Source organism: Coregonus lavaretus (genome assembly GCF_964263955.1).
Source record: "Coregonus lavaretus genome assembly, chromosome: 31".
NCBI classification, from domain to species: domain Eukaryota; kingdom Metazoa; phylum Chordata; class Actinopteri; order Salmoniformes; family Salmonidae; genus Coregonus; species Coregonus lavaretus.
Window position 1 is genome coordinate 11,518,263 of NC_140018.1, and position 19,034 is coordinate 11,537,296.

The 19,034-nt window shown below is 45.2% G+C and overlaps 1 pseudogene across 1 annotated transcript in view; it reads left to right on the top strand.

The window, feature by feature from the left end:
- Positions 1-10,781, top strand: part of LOC311106763 (mitogen-activated protein kinase-binding protein 1-like) — a 21,694-nt pseudogene extending 10,913 nt beyond the window's left edge. Inside the window, exons 4-18 of the transcript in view lie at positions 130-187; positions 1,047-1,197; positions 1,345-1,482; positions 1,892-2,074; positions 3,366-3,526; positions 3,795-3,984; positions 5,844-5,981; positions 7,631-7,815; positions 8,502-8,671; positions 8,840-8,910; positions 9,304-9,506; positions 10,086-10,191; positions 10,286-10,349; positions 10,460-10,569; positions 10,682-10,781. The product of the transcript in view is annotated as a mitogen-activated protein kinase-binding protein 1-like (transcript). The remainder of the gene's footprint in view (positions 1-129; positions 188-1,046; positions 1,198-1,344; positions 1,483-1,891; positions 2,075-3,365; positions 3,527-3,794; positions 3,985-5,843; positions 5,982-7,630; positions 7,816-8,501; positions 8,672-8,839; positions 8,911-9,303; positions 9,507-10,085; positions 10,192-10,285; positions 10,350-10,459; positions 10,570-10,681) is intronic.
- Positions 10,782-19,034: the final 8,253 nt, after the last annotated feature.

Below are 19,034 nucleotides of genomic sequence, written 5' to 3' on the forward strand. Positions count from 1 at the left end.
CTACTCATCTCCTAATCATCCTCTACTCATCCTCTAATCATCCTCTAATCATCCTCTAGTCATCCTCTAGTCATCCCCTGATACAGGTATGACTGTAACAACAGAATACTTTTCTTTCTCTCATCACAGGAAAACTATCACAGCTCTGTCCTTCTCTCCAGATGGCAAGTACTTGGTCACTGGAGAGGTAAGTTCTCCAACTCTCTCTCTTTCACACTTAGCTGGGCAGCTTAGCAAAACAAAAAGCACCACATTTAGCATAGATGTACATCTATGTACTGTTAAAAGTCTACTCTCTCTCATGTTGCTTTGATTTTAATCCTCAAAAGCTGATTAGCAGGTTTGCTTGAATATCTCCCTGTGTTGTACAGTAGGTGTGGTAATGTTCTAGCTCCATATCAGCTCATGTGACTCCATGCTGTTGTGTTGATCGTCTGCTGCACGTTAGCCTAATCCCTGCTAGCCAATCAGAGCCGATTAAATCCTGTCAGTGGATGAACGCTCCGGAGTTGCAATAGCAGCAGGGGTCAAAGTACCAAGTACCATGCCCATAGGACTGCTGTTGGTTATTTTGAGGAGTGTATGTCAATTGAATGCTTCCTAAATGTAATTTTCATTTGGGTTGTGGTTGAAGATTAGAATATCACTAATTGACTCTGTCATTATATTGATGGAAGTCCCCTACAATGGAGGTGATGATGAGTCTGTTACTGAGAGCAGAACAATCAGTAGGATGTGTCAGAGATAAAGTTGAGGATATCCCTGTATCCCTGAGAGGATGATCTAACAACACACACACAGAGGAGCTGATCCACACACAGTGTTTTTCTTAGAGTCCCTGTATCCTCGGTTGACCCTGTCCTGAACTCTGATCTGGACACAGTCAGATTAAAGTAACAACCTTTTGACCTCTGATAGTGTGTGAGATGGTTCAGACAGAGTAGATTGTGGCTGACACAGCATGTGTAATCTCACTGTGACTTTATCTCTGTCTCCCCTTCTACCCATCTATTTCCCCCTCTCTCCCTCCACCTCCCCCCTCCCAGTCTGGCCTGCGGTGTGTGTGAGCAGCAGCAGGTGGCAGAGCTGCAGGAACATAAGTACAGTGTGTCCTGTGTGGCCTTCTCTCCGAACAGTAAATACATTGTCAGTGTGGGCTACCAGCACGACATGATGGTCCACGTCTGGGCATGGAAGGTACGCCAGCAGCCTCTGGCCAATAGGCATCTATCTTACTTGCCCAATGTCAGCTTTCTGTCAACCAATTCAATTCTAATTTGCCCTGTGTGACATTTCTGTGAATCAATAGTATCTACCCTTCTGCTGTACATGTTGTGTTTTCAGAAGAACACAGTAATTGCTGCTAACAAGGTGTCCAGTAAGGTGACAGCAGTGTCCTTCTCTGAGGACAGCTCCTACTTTGTGACAGCAGGGAACAGACACGTCAAGTTCTGGGACCTGGACCACTTCAAATCTATCAAGGTACCTCCATCTTTTTGTTTCCACTGTTTCTTTGTTTCCACTGCAACATTTGTGTAGAGCAGTCACCAAACCTGGTCTTGATGAACCTGATTCACTCTTTGGTCTCTCTATAGGCCAGTGCTCCAGTCTCCTGATACTAACACATATTAGCTAATAATACTACCACAGGAGGTTGGTTGCACCTTAATTGGGGAGAACGGGCTCGTTCTAATGACTGGAGCGGAATCGGTGTAATGGTAACAAATACATCTAACACATGATTTCCAGGTGTTTGATGCCATTCCATTTGCTCCGTTCCGGTCATTATTATGAGTCGTTCTCCCCTCAGCAGCTTCCTGTGAATACTACTAATACTACTAATAATACTAATAACACTAATAACACTAGTGTTTCTGTTGTCTCCCTACAGGCCAGTGCTCCAGTCCCTCTGCTGGGGCGCTCTGGTCTCCTGGGGGAGCTGAGGAACAACTTATTCTGTGACGTGGCATGTGGGCGTGGCTCTAAGGCTGACAGCACCTTCTGTATCACATTCTCCGGCCTGCTCTGTGAGTTCAACAGCAAGAGGATGCTGGACAAGTGGGTGGATCTACGGGTGAGTCACTGAGGCTGCGTTTACACAGGCAGCCCAGTTCTGATCTTTTTTTCCCTAGGGAGGGGCTTAGTGAATGACATTGGAGTGTGAAGTTGCCTTTAACAGGTGGCCTCATGCTAGGACTTGGCTGGCATGGTCTCTCTCAAGTTCCTTGGTGTCCACATCACCAACAAACTATCATGGTCCAAACACACCAAGACAGTCGTGAAAAGGGCACGACAAAGCCTAATCCCCATCAGGAGACTGAAAATATTTGGCATGGGTCCTCAGATCCTCTAAAAGTTCTACAGCTGCACCATCGAGAGCATCCTGACTGGTTGCATCACCACCTGGTATGGCAACTGCTCGACCTCCGACCGCAAGCCACTACAGAGGGTAGTGCGTACGGCCCAGTACATCACTGGGGCCAAGCTTCCTGCCACCCAGGACCTCTATACCAGGCGGTGTCAGAGGAAGGCCCTAAAAATTGCCAAAGACTCCAGCCACCCGCACGGCAAGCGGTACCGGAGTGCCAAGTCTAGGTCCAAAAGGCTTCTTAACAGCTTCTACCCCCAAGCTAATCAAATGACTACCTGGACTATTTGCATTGTGTCCCCCCCCCCCCCTCTTTTTACGCTGCTGCTACTCTCTGTTTATTATTTATGCATAGTCACTTTAACTCTACCCACATGTACATATTACCTCAATTAACTCCACTAACATGTGCCCCCGCACATTGACTCTGTACCGGTACCCCCTGTATATAGCCTCGCTACTGTTATTTTACTGCTGCTCTTTAATCTTTTTTTATTTTTCAAATTTTTTTATTTTTACTTATCTATTTTCTACTTAACACTTATTTTTCTTAAAACTGCATTGTTGGTTAAGGGCTTGTAAGTAAGTATTTCACTGTAAGGTCTACACGCATGTGACAAATACAATTTGATATGATTTGATGTGTCTGTTGCGTGAAAGGGGTTCATGTCTGTCTTTGGTATGGACTCTGTCCAACTGTAGGCTCTATAGAGGTTTGTGTGTCCCCTGTGTCCTGCCAGCGATAAGGGGATCACAGAGTGATAAGGGTTAGGGACCGGGACAGGGACGGGGACAGGATGTCCATCCAAGTCCAACCAGGAGTGAGGCCAGGACATTACTGACTGGATCCCTGTGTCCTTTAGACTACATTTTCTCTGTTGCATCATTTCCTGTCTGTAGACCTCTGTGTCTGAGAAGTACCTCCAAGTTAAATGATATTGATTGATTAATTGGTAGACTGACTGATTGGTTGATCGATCTCCTCCTGTCCCTGTAGACCAGTGTGGACAGGTCTCTGTGTGTGTCAGAGGAGCTGATCTTCTGTGGCTGTGCTGATGGCATGGTACGAGCCTTCAGCCCTGCTGACCTGGGGTTCATCTGCACCCTGCCACGACCACACCACCTCGGCACTGACGTGTCCACCGTTACACAGGCCAGGTGTGACACACACACACACACACACACACACACACACACACACACACACACGTACACACCTTTGTATAAAAGTTACCCTTAGGTACAGATCTAAGATCACCTTACCCTTCCCAATGCTAACCACCATTGGACTGGCTTTATATCAGTGTCTATGGGCAACTTCACATCCCTGTTTTACAAACACCATATTATGAGCTGAATGATGCAGGTTACTCCTGGTATACCATGCATTAACATTAGTCACACATTCCTTCCTTCCTCCCATCAGCCACCTGTTCACCAACAAGATGGCTGCCCTCTACCCTGACTCGGTGGCAGTGAACTATGACCCGGTCAGTCATTGGTTGAGCTGCGTGTATAACGACCACAGCCTGTATGTGTGGGACGTCAGGGACCTCCATTGATTGGGCAAGGTGCACTCTGCCCTCTATCACGCCGCCTGTGTCTGGGACCTGCAGGTAAGAAACATAATGTCAAGATATCAGAGTAATATGTGAGGGCTGTAGAGATGATTCATTGTGCTGTGGTTGAGGGTACAGTTTAAGTCGGAAGTTTACATACAACTTAGCCAAATACATTTAAACTCAGTTTTTCACAATTCCTGACATTTAATCCTAGTAAAAATTCCCTGTTTTAGGTCAGTTAGGATCACCACTTTATTTTAAGAATGTGAAATGTCAGAATAATAGTAGAGATAATTATTTATTTCAGCTTTTATTTCTTTCATCACATTCCCAGTGGGTCAGAAATTTACATACACTCAATTAGTATTTGTTAGCATTGCCTTTAAATTGTTTAACTTGGGTCAAATGTTTCGGGTAGCCTTCCACAAGCTTCCCACAATAAGTTAGGTGAATTTTGGCACATTCCTCCTGACAGAGCTGGTGTAACTGAGTCAGGTTTGTAGGCCTCCTTGCTCGCACATGCTTTTTCAGTTCTTCCCACACATTTTCTATAGGATTGGGGTCAGGGCTTTGTGATGGCCACTCCAATACCTTGACTTTGTTGTCCTTAAGCCATTTTGGCACAACTTTGGAAGTATGCTTGGGGTCATTGTGCATTTGGAAGAACCATTTGCGACCAAGCTTTAACTTCCTGACTGATGTCTTGAGATGTTGCTTCAATATATCCACATAATTTTCCTTCCTCATGATGCCATCTATTTTGTGAAGTGCACCAGTCCCTCCTGCAGCAAAGCACCCCCACAGCATGATGCTGCCACCCCCATTCTTCACGGTTGGGATGGTGTTCTTCGGCTTGCAAGTCCCCCCTTTTTCCTGCAAACATAACAATGGTCATTATGGCAAACAGTTCTATTTTTGTTTCATCAGACCAGAGGACATTTCTCCAAAAAGTGCGATCTTTGTCCCCATGTGCAGTTGCAAACCGTAGTCTGGCTTTTTTATGGCGGTTTTGGAGCAGTGGCTTCTTCCTTGCTGAGCGGCCTTTCAGGTTATGTCGATATAGGACTCGTTTTACTGTGGATATAGATACTTTTGTACCTGTTTCCTCCAGCATCTTCACAAGGTCCTTTGCTGTTGTTCTGGGATTGATTTGCACTTTTCCCACCAAAGTACATTCATCTCTAGGAGACAGAACACATCTCCTTCCTGAGTAGTATGACAGCTGCGTGGTCCCATGGTGTTTATACTTGCATACTATTGTTTGTACAGATGAACGTGGTACCTTCAGGCGTTTGGAAATTGCTCCCAAGGATGAACCGGACTTGTGGAGGTCTTGGCTGATTTCTTTTGATTTTCCTATGATGTCAAGCAAAGAGGCACTGAGTTTGTAGGTAGACCTTTAAATACATCCACAGGTACACCTCCAATTGACTCAAATGATGTCAATTAGCCTATCAGAAGCTTCTAAAGCCATGACATCATTTTCTGGAATTGTCCAAGCTGTTTAAAGGCACAGTCAACTTAATGTATGTAAACTTCTGACCCACTGGAATTGTGATACAGTGAATTATAAGTGAAATAATCTATCTGTAAACAATTGTTGGAAAAATTACTTTTGTCATGCACAAAGTAGATGTCCTAACCGACTTGCCAAAACTATAGTTTGTTAACAAGAAATGTGTGTAGTGGTTGAAAAACGAGTTTTAATGACTCCAACCTACGTGTATGTAAACTTCCGACTTCAACTGTATATGGAAGTACCTCAGTCCTATACAGAGTGTGTTACTATACTGTTCTATCGTATCCTTCTCCATGACTTTTTTCTCCCCGCGCTGCTGACTGCTATTTTGGTCCGCTCATACAGGAGTAATAAAGTAATACTACTTCCCGCGGAAGTGCTCTCTGTTCTCCAGATGTTCCCAGAGGTCTCAGAGGTCCCAGAGTCTGGCCTGTGTTCTGGAGTGTTCTTCAGCTGTTCAGCAGACAACACAATCAGACTGTGGAGTTCAGAGGGTCAGGGACACACGCACACACACAATGTTCTCAGTAAGGTGAGTGTTCCATGTCTCACAATGTAGTCCGGTAGATGCACTACATTACCAAAAGTATGTGGACACCTGCTCGTCGAACATCTCATTCCAAAATCATGGGCATTAATATGGAGTTGGTCCCCCCTTTGCTTCTATAACAGCCTCCACTCTTCTGGGAAGGCTTTCCACTAGATGTTGGAACATTGCTGCGGGGACTTGCTTCCATTCAGCCACAAGCATTAGTAAGGTCAGCCACTGATGTTGGGCGATTAGGCCTGGCTCGCAGTCTGCGTTCCAATTCATCCCAAAGGTGTTCGATGGGGTTGAGGTCAGGGCTCTGTGCAGGCCAGTCAAGTTCTTCCACACTGATGTCGATAAACCATTTGTGTATGGACCTCGCTAGCACGAAACATGAAAAACAGCCCCAGACCATTATTCCTCCTCCACCAAAATTTACAGTTGGCACTATGCATTCGGGCAGGTAGTGTTCTCCTGGCATCCACCTAACCCAAATTCGTCCGTTGGACTGCCAATTTCCACTGCTCCAGAGTCCAATGGCGGCGACCTTTACACCACTCCAACCGACGCTTGCATTGTGCATGGTGATCTTAGGCTTGTGTGCGGCTGCTCGGCCATGGAAACCCATTTCATGAAACTCCCGACGAACAGTTCCTGTGCTGACGTTGCTTCCAGAGGCAGTTTGGAACTCGGTAGTGAGTGTTGCAACTGAGGAAAGACGATTTTTATGCGCTGCGCGCTTCAGCACTCGGCGGTCCCGTTCTGTGAGCTTGTCTGGCCTACCACTTCGCTGCTGAGCCGTTGTTGCAGCTAGACGTTTCCACTACACAATAACAGCACTTACAGTTGACCGGGGAAGCTCTAGCAGGACAGACATTTTACGAACTGACTTGTTGGAAAGGTGGCATCCTATGACGGTGCCACGTTGAAAGTCACTGAGCTCTTCAGTAAGGCCATTCTACTGCCAATGTTTGTCTATGGAGATTGCATGGCTGTGTGCTCGATTTTATACACTTGTCAGCAACAGGTGTGGCTGAAATAGCCGAATCCACTAATTTGAAGGGGTGTCCACATACCTTTGTATATATAGTGTAGCAACCCACCTCTTCATGTGAAAAGCTGTATTGTGTTGAGATAAACTGTTAAACCTCTTGCTGTATTGTGTTGAGATAAACTGTTAAACCTCTTGCTGTATTGTGTTGAGATAAACTGTTAAACCTCTTGCTGTATTGTGTTGAGATAAACTGTTAAATCTCTTGCTGTATTGTGTTGAGATAAACTGTTAAACCTCTTGCTGTATTGTGTTGAGATAAACTGTTAAACCTCTTGCTGTATTGTGTTGAGATAAACTGTTAAACCTCTTGTTGTATTGTGTTGAAATAAACTGTTAAACCTCTTGCTGTATTGTGTTGAGATAAACTGTTAAACCTCTTGCTGTATTGGCTCCTGGGAGTCTTCTTGCTCCCTTACTTCCACTGCACTCCGGCCATCCTTACTTCTTTCATCCAATATCTCCGGCCATCCTTACTTCTTTCATCCAATATCTCCGGCCATCCTTACTTCTTTCATCCAATATCTCCGGCCATCCTTACTTCTTTCATCCAATATCTCCGGCCATCCTTCCTTCATTCATCCACCTCTCTACCCCTCAGGACCTGTTGAAGGTGATCTATATGGATGGAAACACCGCTGCCCTGGTGGATACAGAGGGAAGTGTGTCAGTAAGTACACAGAAGACAGACAGTCAGACAGCAGAGACCAGGACAGGCATCAGGACAATCTGTGTCAGCCCCAATGGGAAACACCTGGCGTTTGGAGACCGCAACGGGATACTGAGGTAGGAAACGGGATCAGAACGGGATTAAAATGGGATTGGGATGGTATGGGGATGGAATGGAATGGGATGGGATGGAATGGGATGGGGAATGGATGGAATGTCATGGGGATAGAATTGGATGGAATGGAATGGGGATGGACTGGAATAGGGATTGGGATGGAATGGGATGGGATGGAATGGGGAATGGATGGAATGTCATGGGGATAGAATGGGATGGAATGGTATGGATGGGGATAGGGATGGGATGGAATGGGGTGGGATGGTGATGGAATGGGATGGGGATAGAATGGGATGGAATGGGGATGGAATGGAGATTGGAATGGAATGGATGGAATGTCATGGGGATAGAATGGGATGGAATTGGATGGAATGGGATGGGGATGGGGATGGGGATGGGGATGGGGATGGGATGGAATTAAATGGGGATGGAATGGGGATGAAATGGGATGGGGATGGGATGGGATGGAATGAAATGGGGATGGAATGGGGATGGGGATGGGATGAGATGGAATGAAATGGGTATGGAATGGGATGGGGATTGGGATGGGAATGGAATGGAATGTGATGGAATGGGGATGGGATGGAATGGGGATGGGAATGGAGTTTCGTATGTATCTAACTGGATGTTAAGAGGTGTACAATACAGGAGTACCTTTTCACACACTGTTTGTGCGTATGTTCTGCAGGGTTCATGACCTCAGCAGTATGGCAGAGATTCAGAAGGTGGAGGCCCATGACTCCGATATACTGTGTCTGGAGTACCATCTGATCCACGTCCTGGATGCTGACAAAGACTATGGTCTAGTCCAGACCCTGGACGAACACTCTTCATCCATCACAGCCGTCCGATTCGCTGGTGAGTGACCTGTGACCTCACGACATCAGAGAGGAAGACCTCACTCTGTAGAACAGAAACAGTCTATGTAGTAAGGTTTGACAGTAGGAGAAAATTATGTAAGATCTTGGTCATGATCAAAGCTCTGTGATTGGTCTCATGGCTATGGTGACATTGCCTCTCCTTCAGCCAATGACAACAAGGTGAGGATGATCAGCTGTGGAGCAGACAAGAGCATCTACTTCCGTATGGCTCACAGGGTAAGACACTCAACACTCAATCAGGGTACACAGGGTAAGGAACATGCTATTGTGCCACGTTACAATTACAGAATTCCAAAAGGTATTATGTAAGTAACTGGGACCTTTTATGTAAGGTATTATGTAAGTAACTGGGATCTGTTCCATCTATTAACATGCTCTTTGTTTTTACCAAGTGGCTGCGTGTCAGTATTTAACTTTCTGTCTTGTTTTTATGAGTATTAAAAACATCCCTTACTGTCTGGAATGTAATGTAGCTCTGCTTGTATGTGACCTGCAGACATAGAGAATAACTTAAGATGATGTTGACATTACTGTTCAAGAGTCAAACAACAGTAAGCTAGATAAATAAACAAATGATATCATTAGTTTTCTTGTTCTCTTCCCCCTCAGACAGACAGAGGTACAGAGTTCAGGCGGTCTCACCACGTGGTGATGAAGTGTGCTCTGTATGACATGGATGTAGAGCCCAGCTGTAAGTACGCTGCTGTGTGTTGCCAGGACCGATGCATCAGGATCTTCAACATCAGCAGTGGGAAACAGAAGAAACTCTACAAGGGTTCACAGACTGAGGATGGCAGCCTGCTCAAGGTTTAGTATCATTCAACTCTATCTAAAACTCTATCAATGACAGAAAGAAAATGTCAGCTCACTGTTGCTGCTCGCCAAATAAGTTATTTATGAAGCTTGTGATAGTCACAATGTTTCAACTAGTGATGAGCACTGGTATGGAAAATCTACATTGATATCAGTTGCGTTTTTTCGATCCGATATCAGTATCAAATCAGTTTGAATGAATAACATTGCAACTGTGTGGACTTTACTTCCACGGCTTTGTGGAGTTCATACAACTTCTTGCTGATGACCCATTGGGCCAAGTTTGAATGTTCTGGAGGCTTACCCAACCAGTTAGACTACAATAGGAAGCCTGTTGATGGCCCATCAGCAGGCAGTTAAGTATGCTAAGTTGAGAACCAGTGAGAGGGTTTTGTGCCTGCACGATCAGTCATGTATGTATGCTCTTTTACATAATAGTGTCGGTTAACAGCAAGGATAAACCGGTATCACGATATGGCTTGCTCATATCCATATTAAACGATATCGATATCATATTGAATTATTGGTATCCACCACTTTTCAACCTTTTTGTTGTGTTGCTCCCCATGCTGGTCCAGACTGATCCGTCTGGACAGTACGTTGCCACTAGCTGCTCTGATAAGAACATCAGCATCTTTGACTTCTGCTCTGGAGAGTGTGTGGCCACCATGTTCGGACACTCTGGTAACACTCCATGCCATACTGTATACTGCACACATACACATAGTATGAAAACAACCTAGCAGCCAGCTGAGTATCTCTCTCTTCCTGTTCTCAGAGATAGTGACTGGGATGAAGTTCACCAACGACTGTAAACATCTCATCTCTGTGTCTGGGGACAGGTATGACCCCCCTGTCACAGTGGCAGGTACATGTGTGTCTTTGTGTCTGTTAAAGCTGTCATGGTGGCTAGATATATATCTCCCTGACCGCTGGCCATTGTCTATTCCAGCTGTATCTTTGTGTGGCGTCTGGCTCCAGAGCTGACAATGAATATGAGAGAACGTCTTTCCCAACTCAGACGACCCCCCTCACACCCCTCTGCAACACCTCCATACTCAGGTAAAGGATTGGATGAGTGTAATCAGTAGAGTAACAGTTTCCACAAGGGGTATGGGCTAGAGGACTGGGAAGATATTTCACTCTCCTTTTTGCTGTTGTGTGTGTGGTGTAGGCGTGAGGGGTACAGTGCGCCCGCTCTGGGTCTGGTGTCATCACAGTGTGACCATGAAGTGGAGGAGCAGGGGCCAGAGGAGTGGGGACGACCCCTGTGACCCGGAACCGATCACAGTCAACAGTAACACCTCCTCAGGGAGTAGCCATGACAACAACACAGGTATAGACTGATCATATCTGGATTAAATGTTTGGGCAGATTCTTCTTGCACCACTACATTCAATACTGCATTCTTGTCTATTATAGCTGCATCAGATGAAGGACAGGACTTGGAATCTAAGAAGGTCGGTTGGACTGTTGTAGTTACTAACACACACATGCACACACACAGAGAGAGCTTGCTCCATTCTGCCCTCTGCTGTTGATAACTGGTCATGCTACTGTCTTTCTACCTTCCTTTCTCTCTCTCTCTCTCTCTCTCTCTCTCTCTCTCTCTCTCTCTCTCTCTCTCTCTCTCTCTCTCTCTCTCTCTCTCTCTCTCTCTCTCTCTCTCTCTCTCTCTCTCTCTCTCTCTCTCTCTCTCTCTCTCTCTCTCGCTCACACTCTCTCTCTCTATCCTCACTCTCTCTCCCCTCTCTCTCGTCCACCTCCCTACCCTCTCCTCTCCAGGCCCCAGACAGCCCTGTGGCACCTGAGCCCTCCTGTCGGCCCGGCGTTGCTGGTCCTGCCGTATGGGCTCTCTGGAGTTCATGGTCAAATCTATGCTGGACCTGAGACAGCTAGACGCCTTCTCCATCACCGGCTCCTCCCACAATAAAGGCCTCAAGGCTCAGAGAGAGAGAAACAGGCAGCATCTCCAGCTGCAAGAGGCCTTTGTGAGTAAAGAGGGAGGGAGAGGGGGAGAAAGGGAGAAAGGGAGAAAGATAGAGAGGGAGGGGGGTGGGAGAGAGAGAGAGAGAGAGAGATAGAAAAAGAGAAAGAGAAAGAGAGAAAGGTAGAGAGGGAGAGAGGAGGTACCTTAATAGAGGTCATATCTATAGCTAATAGATTACTAATAGATTCTAGACAGGTAGATGGACTTGGTTTTCCCTAACACTCCTAACCAGTGGCGGCTCCTGAAAAAATTCTCAGGGGGGGCAATTTTTCTGATGATTTAGGTGACCTACACACATTTTAAAAAAGATATGTCCAGCAACAACATGAAGACAGGGGCAGCATATAAGTCAATACCAGAAGCATTTATTGACTGATCTCAAAAGTGTTGACTTACCAGGGTTGGTGGAGCCCTCAGTTTCATCTTTGCCTCGCAAAGCTAACTCAAACACTCCGCAAACTTCACACACTGGATTAGCCGGCTGAGGATGTGGCGGTTCTTGCTAATGTCGTAGTAAATATATTTGTTATAGTGAATATGGAATATGATATGTTGAGTAAATGTTGTGCTAAGATCTATTTAGGTCAGGAGCTGGTTATAAATTCTGTTCCTATCCAATAACAATGGACAAAAGGGTCCTATCTTGTCAGCCTTGTCAGCAGGTGGCCAAGGACAACACCCACGCCATAGGCCTCTCAGTTCTTCCAACTCACGAGTTCTTGCTCTGAGGCACACACACACACACACACAAACACACACACACACACATCATCACTGTTAAACACACACACACACACACACACACACACACACACACACACATCATCACTGTTAAACACACACACACACACACACACACAAAAATCCCCTCTCTTAGCTGAACATTTGAAGACAGAGAACCCGACTCAGAGCCAATGCAACAGTGACAGTAGCCTGGAGGGGACCTCGCCCAACTCATCAGGACCAATCAGAAGATCAGAACTACTAGATTCAACCTACTTCATTTATTGCATAAAATGTCTGCACACAATGTTTCGGGGCTCTCTTCAGATAATAATAATAATAATAATAATATGCCATTTAGCAGACGCTTTTATCCAAAGCGACTTACAGTCATGCGTGCATACATTTTTGTGTATGGGTGGTCCCGGGGATCGAACCCACTACCTTGGCGTTACAAGCGCCGTGCTCTACCAGCTGAGCTACAGAAAGTGGATACTCATGGATGCGCATCGCAATTGTAAAATGTCAACACAATTGGAGACACCACGTCATTTTTGGAGACATGTTATTGACAGTAAACTATTGTAGATGCGACTGCTAACTAAATAAAACATTTTAGCTGGCTAGCTAATCATCTTAGCTAAATGTGGGGCAAACAATTCAGTTATTTACCGTTAATTTGAGGGATTGGGGTGAAAGAAATCGAGTTACATAGTGATACTTTACGATATACTGTATTGACAATATCGCAATATTTTAGCGCTAGTTGGCTGTACCTGCACCAAAACACCATTATTGTTCCTTCATAGCTTGTTCTCAATCTTTTCACATTGGGAGCCAATTTGTTTTCAGCACTTTTATTTCCATGACTGATCAAAACTCGTTCTCATGGCTTTCTGATCCCTCTGCAACAGACATATGGTGCGCAATAAAATCACAGTATCGAATCGCAATACGTATAGAATCATGAGACTCGCAATGCATATATCTTATCGTGAGGTTCCTGGCAATTCCCAGCCCAAGTTCATTTGCCACAACAAATCTCTTCGCTAGCAACGCGATGTCTTCTCCAAAACGGCAATGTGTCTCCAGCAATGTTTACTTTTTTGACGTTCTATGGCATCTCCACTTTCCAAGCATATATGACCACATGTAATATTTTGGTAAGTGATGCAAATAGTGAACTATGTAGGGCCAGGATGTAAAATATATGTAGCTGCAGCAATTTCTCTTATCTGATATGGTAAGTAATGGGGCTTAATGTATAGCTCCCTAAGAGTTTGACGAACGGGTCCGTGCACGCGATTCCAGATATCTTTACCTCTGAATAAACTGCCTTTATTATACCATATCCACCCTGTCCAAAGTCTCTACTTGGTCTCAGTTCTCCAGTAAACTTGTGATTATCAACACTAACCTCATCGTTGTGGCGGCGGACAGCTAGCCTGTATCCCTCATCCAGTTGAGTGGCAATGTTATTTTTTCGTTCGTACCAATTTTTGGAAAATCCTCGGGTGTAGGACTTTCCGCCTTTAGTAGAAACCTGTTGAATTATTAAATTTGGTCTGGGAGGTCCTAATTGTTTCGTTGCCAATTTATCTTCATTTGTTCGCCGACAAAAAGGAACTTCTTTCAAAGACACAATCGAGTTGCACTGAAGCCTAGCCATTTTGATAGTAGTAGTGAATTGATTGAGGCTGCTACCCGGTCTTTTCTTAGTTACGTTCATGGTTACGTTACGTATGACGAAAGCGCGTAAGTGCAAGCCCTCAGACACCCATAGAGATTGTATTGAAAGCTCTGAAATTTGAAAAAAATAGATTTTACATGGGAGTCTATGACAGACTTCTGGGCGATTTTCAACCTGACTGAAATCGCCCCAAAAGGGGGGGGAGCCATTTGAAGCACGACTTTAGCCTGATTGGACATTTAGTGGCAGTGTGGCACTGTGGCAGATCAGACGTCTAGATTACAACACTGATAACTACTGTTGCCGTGATATAATTGATTAGAAAAAAAATCCCTTCCTTTTCCCGTTTGGCAGTGCGTCGCCCATATCGCCCTATTGAACACACCGCCCCTGCTCCTAACCCTTACATGCCTCTGTTCTGTGAGAAACAGGACTTGAAGGAGCTGGTTAAGAGACGTCGTCCTCGACCCCACTCTGCTGCCTGGCTGACCCCTAACCCCAACACCAACCCTAACCCTGATCCTAACCTGGGCTCCCAGGGGACTGATGGAGGTGTGCTGTACCCCGAGGGGAGCGAAGATGCTGCCAGTGGACAGGGCAGGTAATCCTCACTCACACATAAGGACACATATATTATGCATAAATAAACACACCTCTTCTACCTTCAGACTTCCTCCTTTAGTTTTCCTCTTTATCTGGTGAAGGAGTCGCCTCGCGGCCTGGGTAGGGGAACTGTGAGCCGGAAAGCCAGGACAGCCAGGACAGCCAGGACAGCCAGGACAGCCAGAGCCAGGACAGTGCCTGTTCTGTAGGCTATGAGAGTAGAGAGCTTACTCCTGACCCGGATCATGGAGGTAAGAACACACCCACATACAAACACACACACACCAGTGGCGGTCAGTGCCGTTTAAGATTTTTTATGAACATGGCCTTATTTCTATTACAGCATATTGGATGACTCTCATTCATATTCCATTCACCCAGTTCATTGTAACATCGATAGGTTTAGGCTACTACATGATACTCAAATTTTCCCTATACCCATCATGAGGTTGCTACAACCTAGCCTATGAATGAAAGTTTATAACGTAGGTGCACAGGTCGAAAAAAAAGTAATCAAAGTGACAGACAGTGACACATTCATTACCGCCTTGCACACTCTTGCCTGCATCTAGCTGATCTAGTGTGTAATCATTAGTCCAACAGTTTGCAAATGTGAGTTTCAATTGGACAACGTTTATCCCCATTTTGTTCCGTTTGCTTCCGTTTAAGAAACGTTTTTCAACAGAATCAGTGGAATGAATACACCCCTGATCACACGCAAACACAGTTAACTTTCATAGCAGCCACATTTGCATATATAATTCTTTCTCGCAACTATCTACGCGCTCTCTTTCTCTCACCTTTTCCCTTCGCTTTTGGACTTCAGTGCACAACACATCAGTTGTCTGTGACCGGGCGAAAAAACCTTTCCAAACCAAACCTTCATATCATGACCGCTAACCGGTTCACACAGCCTACGTTGTTGTCACGTCATAGTCAACATAGCTACTAGAAGTAACGCGTTAGTAAATCCGCTACAATCATGCAGTACAGTGTACAATAAGAAAGCAGTTTAGCAGTTACTCCGGCAGGCCCTGGTGGCAATAAATGAATAAAACCAAAAGCTTACCTTGCCTTGGAAGAGTTCCAGTGTTGGATAGCCGTAGCCAGCTAGCTAACATAGCATCCCTCTCTGTTTGAGCTGGGTGTTTGAGTAGGCTAAACTAGCTAGCTGCATTCGCTAGCTAAGTAAAAAAATAAATAATAATAATACAACCAAATATAGCTCTCTCTCTCTCTCTCTCTCTCTCTCTCTCTCTCTCTCTCTCGCTCTCACATTCTCTCTGTCTCTCTCTCTCTTGCTTCTCCTTAATTTTGGAAGAAATGTATTTGTTCAAAACTGTTCAACTATTGTCTTTCTCTCTCTTTGAGTCAACTACTCACCACATTTTATGCACTGCAGTGCTAGCTAGCTGTAGCTTATGCTTTCAGTACTAGATTCATTCTCTGATCTTTTGATTGGGTGTACAACATGTTAGTTCATGCTGCAGGAGCTCTGATAGGTTGGAGGACGTCCTCCGGAAGTTGTCATAATTACTGTGGAAGTCTGTGGAAGGGGGTGAGAACCATGAGCCTCCTAGGTTTTGTATTGAAGTCAATGTACTCAGAGGAGGATAAAAGCTAGCTGTCCTCCGGCTACACCATGGTGCTACGCTACAGAGTGCTGCTGAGGCTACTGTAGACCTTCATTGCAAAACAGTGTGTTTTAATCAATTATTTGGTGACGTGAATACATTTAGTATAGTTTTATCTAAAAAAGATAACTCCCCTTCCTCCTCTGAGGAGCCTCCACTGACAAACACACACACACAAACACACATACTGACCTTTGAACTTTGACCTTTCCTCCCAGACTGTGAGGGCTCAGCAGAGCCTCTCAGCTCAGATGAGGACAGTTCTGACCTAGAGGACGAAGAGGAGGAGGAGGAGGAGGAGGAGGAGGAGGAGGAGGAGGAGGAGAGGAAGATGGAAGTGTCTAGTATGGACGAGGCGATGAGGAAAGTCTCTGACCCACTAGATGACAGTCACCATGAGGCCTTCCTTAAACAGCACTTTGAAACACTGGCTGAGCCCAGCAATATGGGTAAGAGAGGACACAAGCACACACTCAAATTTTGTACATAGAGGTGACATTTTACCCATAAACTGTTGTATGGGAACGTTAAAATAATTTGACTCCTCCCCAGCAGAGCGCAGCAGAGCTTTCAGTAGCAGTATGTCAGCACCATTCCTGGCCAGAAGCTCAAACAACAGGTATTGGGACAAACAAGGGATCCTTAAAGGGATACTGCGATATTCTGGCATTTTCTTACTTACCCAGAGTCAGATGAACTCGTGAATACCATTTTTATGTCTCTGCGTGCAGTATGAAGGAAGTTAGAGGTAGATTCGTGAGCCAATGCTAACTAGCATTAGCGCAATGACAGGTACGGTAAAATACGCTGTATCACATTAAGACTTTATGACACATACTTCTTGAAGCCCATTTCTACTTTCACATGTACGCAACACCAACAACGCTTTTTTCATTGTCTAGAGTTGCGTTCACCCTGCCTAGTACAGAACTGTACACCGTAACCAGGTGATGTTCTACCAAGGTCCATGAGAGGGAGCAGAGGCCTTTGATGTCCAAGGTGAGACCCCTGATAGAGGGGGCACAGGGGAAGGGCCACAAAGACAGGGAGAGGACCATGTCCCCAGGGAGAGGACCATGTCCCCAGGGAGAAGGCAGAAGGGGAGAAAGTGAGTAGCTATAGAGAGGATACAAGACTCTTTACACAGGTTATTTGTTTTGTTGTAAAAAATGTATAATATATATTTCTAAAGCATTATACAGAGGAAATGTGATTGATTGCTTGATTGACAGAATGTATTGGATAATTAAAAGTAGTAAGCTGCTCCACCCGGATACAACATTACATACACACAAAATGATCAGGAATAAAATCACAATAAAGGCTTATTTCCATTGTGGTCCTCATTTTTCAGCAAGATGACAGGTGGGCAAGACCGACCCTACACATGCACTCAATGCAATTAAAACAACAACAATAGCAATTTACAACAATTGATTGTTGAAGCTTCCCTCCCTGTGTCAGGCTGGAGGTGTGTGCTCCAGAGAGGGGCCCCGTGCTGCGCTCCCACCCCCAGAAGAAGAGGCCTCTTGGGGCTCACCTTTGGAGGATGTCAAGCCCCCTGGCCAGAGCTCCAGCCTTTCTGGACCGAGCAGCTGGACTACAGATGTCCCAGTCTGCACAGAACCTGGCCACAGAGGGTGAGTTGCTCAGTACCTCTGATGTTCAGTACAGCACATACAGTACATTCTACTACTGTTGGTAATAATAACCTAGCCTCAGAGGAGGAGTACAATAGCTTCACAAGACACATGATCTTGGAGGTGATATTTGTAAACACCTGTCTAACACTGACATTTAAAAAAAGATTACATTACATTGATTCTGTCTAATTGACAGTAAGCAGTAAAATCATTGTACTTCTATCAAGCCAGTGTCTACTGTCTCACTGACTCTACTCCTGCTCTACTCTGCTAATCATGGCTACCCGGACTATTTGCACTGCCCCCCACCCCCACCCCCCACCCCATATTGCTACTCTGTTAATTATTTATGCATAGTCACTTTAACTCTACCCACATGTACATATTACTTCAACTACCTCAACTAGCCGGTGCCCCCGCACATTGACTCTGCACCGGTACCCCCTGTATATATAGCCTCCCTACTGTTATTTTATTTAAATTCTACTCTTTTTTTCTCAACACTTTTTTGTTGTTGTTTTATTTTACTTTTTTTATTAAAAATAAATGCACTGTTGGTTAAGGGCTGTAAGTAAGCATTTCACTGTAATGTCTGCACCTGTTGTATTCGGCGCATGTGGCCAATACAATTTGATTTGATTTGATTTGAAATGGCACCCTTACAAATTCTCCATATAGTGCAGTATGTTTGGCTAAAAGAAAGTAGTACAATATTTGGTGAATGTGGTGTCGTTTGACACAGAGCCCCCTAATACAACAATGAAGTGCCATGAAACATTTATTTTCCATTCTTAGTGTTCCAGATCTGGAGGAGGCGGTGTGTAGAGAGCACCCCCTAGATTCTTTCCAGGCCTACACCTTGACCTCCGACCCCCAGGCAGGTCGGAATCAACGCCGACGCTCCTCTATCATCCTCACCGCCACTCTTCCTCTCCATTACTCTGTCTCTCCCTCCGCTCCACCCTTCTCTTTATGATAAGTGTCCGTGTGCTTTCTGGCCTGTCTGTCCATCTGTCTCTGTCCCTTCCTACTGTCACCACTGCTGCCTGAAAGGTGAGTCAGCTTAATGCCTTCTCACATCAACTACTTTCAAACCTTCCCTTTGACTATATGTATGTGTCTCTGTGTCATGTGTCTCTGTGTCATGTGTCTCTGTGTCATGTGTCTCTGTGTCATGTGTCTCTGTGTCATGTGTCTCTGTGTCATGTGTCTCTGTGTCATGTGTCTGTGTCATGTGTCTCTTA